The sequence below is a fragment of the Sciurus carolinensis genome, chromosome 8, assembly GCF_902686445.1.
Source record: "Sciurus carolinensis chromosome 8, mSciCar1.2, whole genome shotgun sequence".
Lineage (NCBI taxonomy): Eukaryota > Metazoa > Chordata > Mammalia > Rodentia > Sciuridae > Sciurus > Sciurus carolinensis.
In genome coordinates, this window is record NC_062220.1 from 7,223,045 (window position 1) to 7,236,676 (window position 13,632).

The window sequence follows — 13,632 nt, forward strand, 5'->3', positions numbered from 1 at the left end:
GGTCTTTTACTTCCAGTTGCTAATGCTTTTTTCAAAACAGTCATGTTTTAAAAAACAGGTGGATTTTCTATGTATTTAATTCCATTTTCCAAAAGCCATGATCACAAATCATTTTGACATCACTTTCATATCTCAGTTATAAGTATTTCGGCACATTACATTCCTGTGCCTGTCCTAGGAACACTTTGGACAAACTGAGAATGCATACGTGGCACCACCTTAATGATTTTAGTGGTCTTAAGAAAGGGCATTCAACACATACTACAGTGACACAGCCACATCACTGTTTATAGCACCTCAATTCACAATAGCTAGATTGTGGAACCAATCTAGATGATCTTCAATAAATGAAGGGATAAAGAAAATGTGGTATGTATACAAAACGGAATATTACTCAGCCATAGAGAAGAATGAAATTATCACATTTGCAGGTAAACAGATGGAGTTGAAGAATATCATTATAAGTGAAATAAACTCATCCCAAAAAACCAAAGGTGGAATGTTTTCTTTTATAAAGAACATTGGACTGTGTAGAGAGAAATGAAGGGAGGAGATGAGGCAGGGGAAGGAAAGATTGTGGAATGAGATAAACACCATCACCCTATATACTTGTGTGATCACACAGATGGTGTGACTCTACATCTTGTACAACCCGAGAAAAGAAAAGTTGTACTTCATTTGTGTACAATGAATCAAAAAAATGTTTAAATAAAAAAAGAAAGGGCATTCAAGCCACAGCTAATCTGGTCTGTGTTGGGGCTCATGCTTTACTGGAAAACTTTGGAGTTTCTCATTTTTCCTCAACTGGTTCTTGCTGTGGGGCTGCTTCCCATGAGCAGCATGTTGATAGCTGTGATTAGAGGGGCACTGAAGGGTGTTCAGGAGAGGGCCCTCTACTCCACTGCCCCCGTGTGCTTTGCTTCCCTGCCTCCTGCCGCTGGATATTCCGTGTCACACACACATGGCTGCTGCTCTTGCCAGGCACATACCCAGGGAATGAAGACCCTCACTGACCTCGAAGTCCCTGCCAGACCCATGATCATCACCCCCAGCCCACCAGCCTCATCTACTTCCCCAGAAGCCTGGTTCCAATGCCCTTCAAGGACATTGCATTTCAGGTCTCATTTGCCAGTGTCTCACCATGACCCCTAAAGAAATGTGGTGCTTGCCTAGTGGCTGTGCCCCCAAGTAGCTAGGGCAGCCAGGAAACTCACCACGAAAACACTTTCCTCATTCAGGGCTGAAACCCAGATTCACGGGGGGTCCTACTTACAAAATTGTTCCTTATGGGGTCCCAAAAGTCAGTGGATATTTAGAGGTTTATTTTTCACCTTTGATTCTTACCCTCCTTTGCCTATTTTTTCAGTATTCTCTCTAGAATATGTCCCTGCTAAAAACAGCTCTGTGATTTCTGTCTCTTGGTTGCAGGGACTGAGACATTTGGACGAGCACGTTGCATAGGGAGTGGAGAGTGCTGTTGCTTGTGGAGAGGTACAGAAACGTCTCCAAGCTCAAGGTGAGCACTAGCTACGGACACAGGTGATACACTGTGGAGAGGAGTGAGCATACCTCCCCAACATGCAGAGGAGGCACACCTGAGAAGCCAGCACAGTCTGGCGACAGTGGGGAAGATGACCAAAGACCTTTCTAGGAAGGAGACTGCTAAATCAGGAAGGTGGAAAGAGATACCAGAAGCGGGGACTGGGATTTGAACCAGGGACCTCTTGATCTGCAGTCAAATTCTCTACCCCTGATACATAACCCCCATTCTGGAAAAAAAAAAAAAAAGATGATAAAATTGACCCCTTTGCATAAGTTGACACACACTGACTGGCACAGCCCAGCAAGATCTGTCTCTCTGACCTCTGTACTCTCCTGTCACCAATACTCTTCCATTAGAAAGTTTTCCTTGGTCCTTCACATGTGTGGAACCCAATCCATGTCATGAAGTCAAATCCCAGGTAAAGCAGAGGGTAGAGCAGAAACACAACATGTGCTCTGCGGAGGAGACAGATTATTTCTCTTTGTAGAGAGGCAGGAAGAGGTAAAGACAGAACAGCATGAGCATGCTGAGGGCCTCACATCACGTGGCCTTGGTCTTCCCAAGAGAGAAAAAGAGCCAAGAAGTAGGGTGATGCTCACCACCTGGAACAAAGACAAACTATCAGCCTGGCTCTGTGGGAAATACAGAAACGGTGAATTTGAAAGGAATAAAAGATTGCTCATTAACAGAGGGTGCTGTGTGAGGTCACACTGCCACAGATTTCCATGACACCACTTATCAGACTCTATCCTTTACTCCAGGAAAACGGGTGACCCCAGAAGAAAGACCACAATGGAAGAAATATTCACTGGCATTTCATCCATAGAAGGAGAAGGGAGCTGTGAGGACGGCAGAGAGGTCACAGGTCTAGACCCCAAAGCAGCCACATTCATGACTGAGAGGCAACTGTAGGGTCCATAACAGGTACGTAAACAGGAGACCAAAGGGTTGCCTACCATCATGGCCCAGAGAGAGATGGAGGAGATGAGGGTCAACATAAGGATAATGAATAGGTTCAGTAACAGCAAGAAGAAGAGGAAGAATTGAGGAAAGGAGTCAGAAAGGACTTTGCAGGTTCTAAGATCGTGAGAGGAAAGAGTTATGAGTGTGGGTCAGTTGGTGTTTGTGTAGGATTAGACTTGACTGTGCATGCTGAACACCCAAAGAGCCAAGAATCATCACAACACATTAACAGGCAATTAAACCAGAAGTTTCCTTTTCTCTCACATGAAAGTTCAGTGAGGGGGTCCAGTTTTGGCATGGATAGCATAGGGTCCAGGGCCACATTCCTTCTCTCCAGTTATTCTAACCCACATGGCTTCCATTACAAAACCTCCTCCAATGTCCAACGTGGCATCTCCCACTTAAAATTTCAGTACCTTCCATGGAACAAAAAAGAAGACAAAGAGACACACCTCTCCCTGTAAGATGTTCTGCTAAAATGGGAGTAGAGTGGGGCTGGGAAATGGCACTTTGCTAGACTGTTCCGGTGATTCTGATTCATGCATGTGGTTAAAATAACCACAGTAAAGCCTCAGCGTGGACTGCTGGTGACAAAAATAGCATTTATCCTGGTGTGTACTAAAGAAGTAGAAACTGAGACAAAGTGTAGGAGAGGAGGTCAAAAGTAAGCATGAGTAGGGGGCACCTGGATTTGAACCAGGGACCTCTTGATCTGCAGTCAAATGCTCTACCCCTGAGCTATACCCCCTGCTGCTTAAGAGTGTGAAATAAGCACCTTAAACCCGCATGGACACACCCAGGATGCTCCTCCTGGAGATGTCACTTGCTAGTGCTCTCCCATCAAATACTTCCTTCGGGCCTGGCCACGCCCCTTCCTGTCTACACACCTCTAGGGATAACAAGCACCCTTCCTCCTCCCTAGAAAATGGCTGAGTGTGGGACCTAAATGTCATGGATGTCTGCAGCAGGAACCTCCTTCACACTCAACTAGAGGAGCCAGAATACAAGAGCTGTCTGCTCAACAGATCCTTTGGAATTGAGAGTGGGGCCTGGGATGGGCAAGAGCAAAGCCTCTTGGTTTCCCCCTGAGAACTCCTAACCCGACACTCTGGAAAGGGACCCAGGGATCCCATGTGCCTCCATCAGCTCCCTGCAGGATCTGACTCATAGACGGGTTTGGGCTGTGGCTTTAATCTGGGCCTATGTTAGTCAGCTTCTCACTACTGTGATTCTTTTAGTCAGATTTTCATCACTGAGACCAAAAGACCTGAGGAGTAAGATTTTAAGGAGAAGTTTATTTGGCATTCATGGTTTCAGAGGTCTCATTTCATCACTAGCTGGCTCCATTCTGCAGGGCCTGAGGTGAGGCAGAGCATCATGGCAGAAGGGTGTGGTGGAGGACAGTGGGTCAGGACATCACTCCAGGAAGCAGAGAGATTCCCCCACCACAGGCAAAATATACATCCCCAAGGCAGGTCCCCAGCCACCCACCTCCTCCAGCCACACACCACCTGCTTACAGCCACCACCCAGTTAAGCCCTATCAGGGGATCAAGGCACTGATCATGCTAAGGCTCCCATAACCCAGTCATTTCACCTCTAAACTGTCTTGCATTTCCTCACACAGGAGCTGAGGGAGACATCTCATATCTAAATCAGAATGGTGGCCAAAGAATCTGATCAGAGTCACTTAGAGGAAGAAAAGTTCATCTCCGACTCGTGAATTCAGAGGGTCAGTCCATGGCCATCTGACTCCAATATCCTGGGTCAAAGGTGAGGCAGAACAGCATGCAGGAAGAGTGTGGCAAAGGAAATGTGTCCAGTTCATGGGAGGCAGGACGCAGAGACAGTGGTTGAGCCTCCAGGAATTAAATTTAAACTCCAGTGATGTCCCCAGTGGCCTACTCCTCCAGCTCCACCCCAGCGGCAGACAGCCACCACCATGTCCCTGCAATGCTTAGTCCATCAACCCAGACCTCCTGTGACCTGTGAGTCGCTGCTTAAGGGTGGGATCTGTCGGCAGCTATCAGGCCTGGGTCAGAGGAAACTCATCACTGTGCTAACAACAGACAGGCTCCCTCCTCAAATACCTGTAGCCCATGTCTTCCCAGCCTCAGGGACTGGTGCAGTCAGCAGCCTGGAGAACCATTGGCTGCTAGAATGGCCCTCACTGCCCAATGCTGTGGCCATCATTGTGGGTCCCCAGTAAAACACGTTCCAGTGATCGAGGTCTATTCTAACACACTTGGTAACAATCCAACCCCGTCCTTCTGACCCAATACTCAGTTCAAGGAACTTGCTCAAAATTAAAATCTACAACAAATGCTACCCCTTCCAGGTTCCTCCTTAGCTAATACACATAGAAAATGATGCTGAATGATCCCCTCCGAGAATTTCAGGAACATTGAAGAATCTCTAAATATTGACTGACCAACATCAACACAGCTCAAGAACTGGGACATGCTCCCAGCAGCTTGGCAGGAGCAGGTGACACAGATGCTGACAGCTTGGACCCTAAAGCCACACAGCCTGGGTTCAACCCCAGGGATAGGTCCCTTCCCCTATTTTGCCTCAGCTGAAAATCTGTAAAATGGGGAGAACAAGAGAACACACTTGATGGGCTGCTGTGTAGACTAGATGACTTAATCCATTGAAAATATCCAACAGCACTGGCATATACTAATTTCTACACACTATTAGCTGAACAAATAGACTCACCAGGAATTGACTCCATTAACTGAGTAAGAAAAAGAATAAACGTTAGAATTCAACCTGCAGAGAACACACATGTGAAATTATTAGAATAAATCAGTTTCTCAATACAGAGGTAATGGAAGCTGAATTAAGGATCAAAAGCTATCAAAATGAACAAATACATATTTTGAATGAATCAGATGAGACATTCATGAAGTAAAAATATAATTAAAATATCATTTGTATTTATTTTTATTGAAATACAGCTCATATAGTACAGTGCATGAGTCTTATTTATAGCTTGATGGATTTTTACCTACATGCCTACACATGTAACCACCTGAATCAAGACTCAGGAAGTCTCTAGCACAAAGAGGATTCTCTGAACTCCCCCCTTTTCCTTCTTGCAGGACTTAACCACTCACCATCCCTGTGGATATGTTGACCTGCTCTGGAACTGAATCTACATGAATTCCCAATCTACGTTTTCTTTTGAGTATGGCTTCTGTCACCCTCCTCATGTCAATAAGATCCATCCACATTTATCCACTATGGAAATGATTCATTATTTTTAATTCCTGCTTCATGTTCCATGGTCTGACTATACCATGATTTATTTATCTATCCTACTATTGATAGACATTTCATGTATTTCTAGTGTGGAGATAGTTTTGACAGTTTTTTTCACTATAAACAAAGTTTCAAAAGGACAATTTAGAGAACAAAAATTTCATTTTGCATCATGGTTTCAGAGGTTCAGACTATGACTGGCAGCCTCCATCATGCTGGGCTGAGATGTGGTGGGATATCATGGTGGAAAGGTGTGACAGAGGAGAGCAGCTCAAGACATGGCAGCCAGGAAGGAAGGAGAGAGAAAGAGTGGGAGAGAGAAAGAGAGTGAGGGAGCTCTGGTCACCAGAGACAAATATAAATCCCACAGGAATGGCCCTAGTGACCAACTTACTCCAAAAGGAGGTGACTCTGCTGACATACACAGGCCCTTCAGGTGTTCACCTCCAGCTGGTGCTTGTCCTTCAGCAAGGTCTTGGCAGAAACACATCTCATCAGCCAGGGGCCAGCTCTGGGCCAACATGCACCATTTCTCCGGTGAGCCCAGGATGAAGGTGGGGAGGATCAGTGAGAGTAAGAGGGGAGGCCCAGGGATGTGGGAAGGGTTCTCCAGGTGGCTTCTGAGACCTGTGTGTACACTGTCCTCAAGAGGTGAGGGATTCCCAAGACAAGGTGGCCCATGGGCACTAGGGGCTGATAATGGGGTTGAGGAGGGTGGCCATACGTATAAAATGGATATCAGTGTGGTCCCATGTCATGCAACTCTGAGAGGGAGGCTCTAGGTCATTTCTGATATTCCCAATCGATTAATGGAGGTCTTCCAACGTCAACTGGGGCCCTCCTAAGAAGAAGAGTTTAAGGTAGCTACAAAACAGGACAGAGGGTAAAGAAGGGGGCACCTGGATTTGAACCAGGGACCTCTTGATCTGCAGTCAAATGCTCTACCCCTGAGCTATACCCCCACCTACATGGAACCTCTCATTAGCACCTTTTCATCCAGGGCACCACACCCAGGCTACCTGTCATTTATATTGCAGGTTTCTCTGCATGTTCTAGCATCTGACAGCTTTCTCCACTGAAGTCTGCCCTACCCTCTTTCATCCCAACCTTAACTAGTCACCCCAGCTCCCCTCCCTCCTCACACTGTGCTGGGGGAACCATCTTTGCACCTGGAAAGCACACCTGACTCCAGCATTTCCCTAAGTCCACACAGTGATCAGACAAGAGCTGCTGGTCCTGGTCTTCAGGGAACCTCACACACAGTCCAGGGAGAGCCTGCTCCATACTCCAAGGCCTCAAGGAGGGGGTTGTTATTTCACTCCATCACTCATTCCCTCAACAAACAATCATGGAGCTTGTTAGGCACTGGTTATGTCGTTCATGTTAAGGTCAGAGAGACAGGAGAGATACAGTCCTTGTTCTTCAAACAATCTTGGTCTAAACAGGAGAAAAACACAGGAACAAAATGTTTCCACTTATGTGATAGAAGCTAAGTTGAGGCCTGAGGGAGCAGGGAGAAAGGAGCCATGCTCAGGCATCAGGAGGGTCTTCCTGGAGAAATGACAAGGAGGATTTGCCTAAGGAAAAGTTGGGCTCCTCAGCCCCACAGACCTCAGAAGGCTGGGTGTTCATGTGATGAGGACGCCTCATGGTCATTGCCTTGGAGGACAGCCTGTGCCACAGCGTGACCAGCCATGACCTGGAAGAGCTTCACAGCCTGCCCTCTGATGTCTTCGTGGAGACCATGACACAGATATGGTGAGAATCCACAGCACAGGTGAACACACAGCTATTCACAGGACAGGGCTGTGGATCATTCTCAATAGGGTTGACCCGGTCTTTATGTGACTCCTTGTTATTTACTACTTTAAAATTTTTTCTCTTTGGCTTCTAAAAGATATTCTTGCAAGGGGGCACCTGGATTTGAACCAGGGACCTCTTGATCTGCAGTCAAATGCTCTACCCCTGAGCTATACCCCCTGCTGCTACATGTGCGTATTAAGCACTCTATACCTAGATGACCACACCCTGGATCCTGTACCTGGAGACATGCACTTCGCAGGGTCATATGCTTCCTTCATCATATACTTCCTTCCTGCTAGGCCACGCCCCTTCCTCTCTACACACCTGCCTGCCACCTCTACTTATGGTCAGTACCCTTTCTTCCCTAGTTTCCAGGTGAGTCAGTGACAATAAAATCATGGATATTTGTAGCAGGAACCCCTACTGTAGCAAATAGAGCTGCTGAAGTCAGACCTGCTGCTCAACAGACCCTTTGGTGGTCAGGGTGGGACTAGCTCTAGGCAAATGCAAAACTCCTAGTTTCTCCCCTGGGAACTCTTAAACCTCGGCATCATGTGTGACTCTGAGAAGTGCCCTGGATGATGCTGACTTACATTTGGACCTATTTATGTTATTTGTGCCTTTTCATGTGTAGATCTGAAAGAAAATGACAAAAGTTATAATTATGCCAGAAAAAAAGCTATCTGATGGCTGAGGAGTCATGACTGGAGTCCACATCTAGGCCTCTTGGCACCAAATGCTCTGGGCAGGGCATGAACTGCCCCTTTTTCTCTCCTATTCCTCCCCTCATTTTCTTCATCTGCAGAATCCCTAAGTGCTTCAGACAGAAGAAACCTGAAGTCAGGACTCAGTCCTTACAATGGGGAGACAGAGAGATCTCCAGTCTCTAGAGTCACACAGAGATGGCCAATGTGTGGTCAGTGTGAAAGGAAGGGGCAGCCATTTCCTCACAAGCTTACAGCATGGAGATCTTCAGTGTGTGCACAGAGGGTTCATCTCTCTCAAAGAAATGACATCTAAAAGGAAACCAACCCCAGAAAAGTAATGGGAGACCATCAGGTCTGAAAGGTTTTGGGGAGGTCCCTCCCCAGGATCTGGAAGGGCAGAACAAACTCACCTACTCACCCTGTGGTCCCTCCTTGCAGGAAGATTGAGAATAGGGGACCCTGGAGGGGTCAGGAAACTGTTTTCTAATGCCATGTTCGGAGATCAAAATTAACAGTATGTAGGAAGAATCGGAATTGAATCAGGGACCTGTGATCAGTCAAATGCTTTTCTCAAAGGATCTGATATTGCTATGTCTTCCTGAAGGAAAAGGAAGATAGGACAACACCATGTTCCTAAAATGCCCCTTTGCAGTCCCAAAAACCTAGCCAAGTTAAGAGAACAATGAGAGCCAACTTCCACCGGAATGTCCAGAACATATCATCTTGGAGGCACAGGTTTTCCTCAAGTTGATGAGAATGAGGGCAAGTGAGGGCTGTTTGCAGGCAGCAGCTCTCTAGCACACACTTCAAGTTCCTTGGGGTGCCTGGCACAGTGGGACCAGGCCACCAAGCTGAGGGTGCTTCTGTACCCAGCCTATAAACCCCCTGCCTGCAGTAACTGGTAGAGCAGAGCACCATGGGGAGGGAAGTGCTGGTGCAGGTGACTGCCCCTGGACAAAGCATCAGGAGGGACGGAGGCACTGCCTTCTGGTGAAGCTCCAGAAGCACCAGGAGCAACAGAGGTGCACCTGCCCAGCCCATCCCCACTGGGCCTTCCCTCAGGCATTTCCTATGACCGTCATATCTCGTGTCTCTTCTACCAGTGTCGTCCTTGGTCTTTGCAACCTATACCACTGCCCTACTCAACTGGACTGTGGATGTTACCTTTGCCTAATGAGCGAGTTCCAGTGCTGAGCTTCACTGCAGGGAGTCCAGGCCTCCCTATGGCCTCCACCACCCCACAGTGCTCTGCCTGGAGAGCTGGTCACCCTCTCCTTCTCCTCACCCACAGCTCATCCAGCCGGCCACACTCCCACAGTGCCATGCTCCACCCACCTGGCCACTGTGTGTGCTGCAGCCCTGCCCGCTCCGTCCCTCACTCAGGGGCTGAAGGCACCAGCTGCACATCCATGCTGCTCACCCCTGGAATGTCCTTTATCTACATCATGTTGCAAGTCACGACATAATTTTCTCACACTTAGAATCATTGGATGTTATAGTGGGTGTTAATAGGAGATTGGGCCCCCAAAATTGAAGTTCTTACTCTCCTCCAAAGTGCTACTAATCGGAATTACTAGGGGTGATCCAGAGTCTGAACAAGATCAGACTCAGATGCAACTCAGTCTGGGTGATCCTGATGCAGTGTGTCACTCTACTGTAAACTTCACAGAGCAAATAATTAAGATCTTCAAAAAGACACAGAGGTCAGTAGCAATAGGCCCCTGACTTGTACTCAATAAGTGATTTTTACTGGATAACAGTGACACAGTCCTAAATGGGTTGTGATGAGGTTGAGTGCTAAGCAAAATTCCAAATCAGATTTGGAATCAAGAATTAGCTTCCAGGACGCACCCTGATTGTAAACAAGGATTTTATCCACACAAATTTTCTACCCATGACTGCCCCCTCACCTGACTGGGTCCCACCTGAGCAGCTTTCACCGGGGTTACCACATCCAAGAATTTCACAGTACTGCAAGTTCACCTTCATCACCCAGAGGACACTCAGCTGCCTGATAGGCTCTTCTCTATCCTGATCCGCCAAATCTGAATTTCTACAATTCGCTGAAGTTTCCTCTTTCCTCGTTCACTAGAGGGTGGGTGCTGGGGTGGCAGGTGTAGGAATCATGGATGTTAGGAAGCTACTTCACACGCCACCAGCTCCGCGGTGATACAAGTTCCAGATGTGAGCCCAAACTCCAGGGCAGGCAGGTAGGTCCTCTCTATAATGGAAGATCTGAAAGGTCGCATGGCAGAAGGCCACATGCAGGAATGACCAAGGAACTGGCCTCACATTCACCTGCCACAATCTGCCCTCTCCATCAGACTCAGGCAAAATTCACTCACCTCTATCCGAAGCCCCAGAGCCTCATCCTATAAAGTTCAAGATCTTATGATCGACATTGAATCCAAGGGAGGCTTCCCTAATCCAGAGATCTACAAGTTTAAAAGACCAGATTACTGTCCCTTGCCCACCACAAACAGAAGTACAGGAACAGACTTCCTGCAATAAACTTTTGCATTTGAAGATCAGACCAGATGGGAAGCACACAGGGTCACAGTACTGGCTCATACTCCATTGTCAGGCAGAAGTGGCCATGCCCCTCTGTCACCTTTTGCTACACCTGGAGTCCCCTTCCAGATACCCATTTCAGTGTTTGCCAGCATTTCACAATCCTGGGACAGAACAAAGCCCCCAAATGTTAGTGACATGGAACAACAAGCATCCTTTTGTTCAGTGATGTTCCCTGACGGGACTTTGGTTCTGCTGGGGGTAGCTCCCAATTCATTGTTCTACATAACCCTCAGTCCTGCCTCTGGGAATCTGTATTTTCCCATCATCTTCTTGTGCATTTCAGAAGAGGTCGTTGTAGAAGATGTGGTCTTGGTGGAGGAGCAGACTCTTCATCTTGCTTCCATCTGTGGAATGTTAGAGGCCCAGGAAGGTCTTTCTGCTTCTCAGACAGTCTCAGCTGCTGAGTCCAAGTTGTTAATGCCTTTGTCAACAGAGCTCCCTTAAAAAAAAAAAAATTGGTGCATTTTCTACATATTTGATTCCATTCTCCAAAAGTCATGATCATACTTCTTCTTGGTATTGCTTTCTCTCTAGTTCAATTATAAATATTTGGGTACATTATATTTTCTGTGGAACAACACCCTTAATCTCTCTAGAACATTTTTCTCCAACTGAAGCATCTACTTGGTACCACCTTACTTCTTTTAATGGTCTTAAGAAACGGCATTCAAATCCCAGCTCATGAGGCCGAGGCAGGAGGATCGTGAGTTCACAGCCTGCCTCAGCCATTTACTGAAACTCTAAGCAATTCAGCAAGACCCTGTCTCTAAATAAAATATAAATAAGGACTGGGGATGTGACTCAGTGGGTAAGCACCCTGGGTTCAATCCTTTGTACCAAAAAAATAAAAAATTAAATTAAAAAGAAGAAAAGAAAGGGCATTCAGGCCACAGAGTTTGGTGTGTTCTCTGAGGGTCTATCTTTTCGGAAAGCTCTGAAATGTCTCTTTCCTAAAGTGATATGGCCTCACCTTCGATGTGAGTTTCATTTTTCTGAGTGTGCCATCTCTGCACTATGTACACGGCCTCTGAAACCTACTTATACAGCAATCCTTCCTCTTCCCAAGTCAATCTTCCTTGTAGCACCCTGTCAAATGCAGCCTGTCCCAAGTAGCTCACGTATTTCACAATATGCCCTTCAAGATCCTCCCCCAACTCTGCAAATTCAAGTATATTTTCTGCCTCTGGCTTATAATAGCCACCATGTTTCCTGCCCTGAGTAGTGGTTTCCTCTCCTATTTTCCAGTAGCCAGCATTCTGGAGGTTCAAATGCTTACAATCAAAATCGGACACCTCAAGGAACTTTCGAGGTCTTCCCACTCCTACCAGAGGTATGCAATGAACATTGCTGGCACCTGATCAGCAGATGACATCTAGTGAGGAATGACCTAACTGGATGGCAGCTCTCTGTTGGGGTCTTAAGCCCCCTTGCCCTTCTCGACCAGCGACAGGGAAGGGGACTCTCCCCAACAAGGTCAGACCAGGATAGGTAGGGCCGACTGACCGCCCACTCCCAGCCCTCCTGGCGGAGGACAATCAGACACGTGAAGGAGACCAGTCACAACAGGAACTCGTTTATTGAGGAAGTCACACAGCTTTTATTTAGGATGGGGTCTAGGCGGGAACCAATCAGCTTAAAGGTCAGCAAGGCACGGGGTTCACACAGGCGAGAGTCCCATAGGACTATATGGCAAGCACGAGCTGATCATGTTCGCGGAACTGTTGTTAACCAATCCCTGACGGTGGTCCGATTCATCGTCCGGAACCCTTGAAACCGCCTTTGAGGCCCTGATCCTGCTCACCCACCAGGAAGTAAGGAGTCAGCCTGAGTTACTTAACATGTCATTAGTCCCATCAGCTCTCCTGTCACTCTCAGCCTCCCTCAGGTCTCCAACTTCTCCTTGTGCTTCTCCTTAGGACAGTCTCTGCCCTTGTCCTCAGACTTAACCAACCAAGTGGGATCCAGGAATTCAGAAACTCATCTCATTGTGCATTGGCCAGCTCTGGACCAAACCAAGCTCCATTTCCTCTGGACTGTGAGCCTGGAATGTGGAGAACTAAAAGAAGAGGGGAGATAAGGGAGGTGGGAAGGGCTCTCCATGGACAGCTTTTGAGATGTACCATGTGTGGACCTTATTCACAAGGTGGGACTCCAAGTCAAAGTAGACTTTGGGTCCTTGGTGATTATAGTGGGGTTGAAGAGGAGGTAAGTCTTACATTAAAAGGGGACTTCAATGTGGCCCCATGTTTTACAACCCAGTGGGGGAAGCTCTAGGGTTGTACCTAGAAACTCCAACTAATGGAGGACTCCTAACTTCACTCTGGGCCACTTGAGTCAGGTACCAAAATTACATGTCAATAGGGGGCACCTGGATTTGAACCAGGGACCTCTTGATCTGCAGTCAAATGCTCTACCCCTGAGCTATACCCCCTGTTACACCAGTGTCACCTAGTTAATACATGTTATTTGTGTTTTAATACTCAGCTTGGCAAGGTTATATTATAGTCATCCTCACTACTGACTTTCCAGAAGAGGCCAAACCTCTTCTGGATTTGCAAGATACCTTCCCACAAACATCCAGCTTTCCAGGCATATCCTTGAGTGGGATCACCAACCAAAGAAGATAAGCTGCCTGCAGATCCCCCAGCCCATTTCCCATTGATTTTCTGGTTTAACCCACAAGTTGGACAACTGTCTTCAAAACTATCCACGCCCTCCTGCTGTCCCCAGCTTGTCCTCCTTCAGTGAAGACAGAAGGAGGTAATGCTGTCATGGAGCT

At 47.1% G+C, this 13,632-nt stretch overlaps 4 non-coding genes across 4 annotated transcripts; all 4 read right to left on the reverse strand.

Annotated features, from left to right (window-relative positions):
- Positions 1-3,182: 3,182 nt before the first annotated feature.
- Trnac-gca (transfer RNA cysteine (anticodon GCA)) lies at positions 3,183-3,254 on the reverse strand. Its single transcript has one exon. It is a non-coding gene; the product is annotated as a tRNA-Cys (tRNA).
- Positions 3,255-6,659: 3,405 nt separating this feature from the next.
- Trnac-gca (transfer RNA cysteine (anticodon GCA)) lies at positions 6,660-6,731 on the reverse strand. The gene has a single exon. It is a non-coding gene; the product is annotated as a tRNA-Cys (tRNA).
- Positions 6,732-7,677: 946 nt separating this feature from the next.
- Positions 7,678-7,749, reverse strand: Trnac-gca (transfer RNA cysteine (anticodon GCA)). Its single transcript has one exon. It is a non-coding gene; the product is annotated as a tRNA-Cys (tRNA).
- A 5,463-nt stretch (positions 7,750-13,212) lies between these two features.
- Positions 13,213-13,284, reverse strand: Trnac-gca (transfer RNA cysteine (anticodon GCA)). Its single transcript has one exon. It is a non-coding gene; the product is annotated as a tRNA-Cys (tRNA).
- Positions 13,285-13,632: the final 348 nt, after the last annotated feature.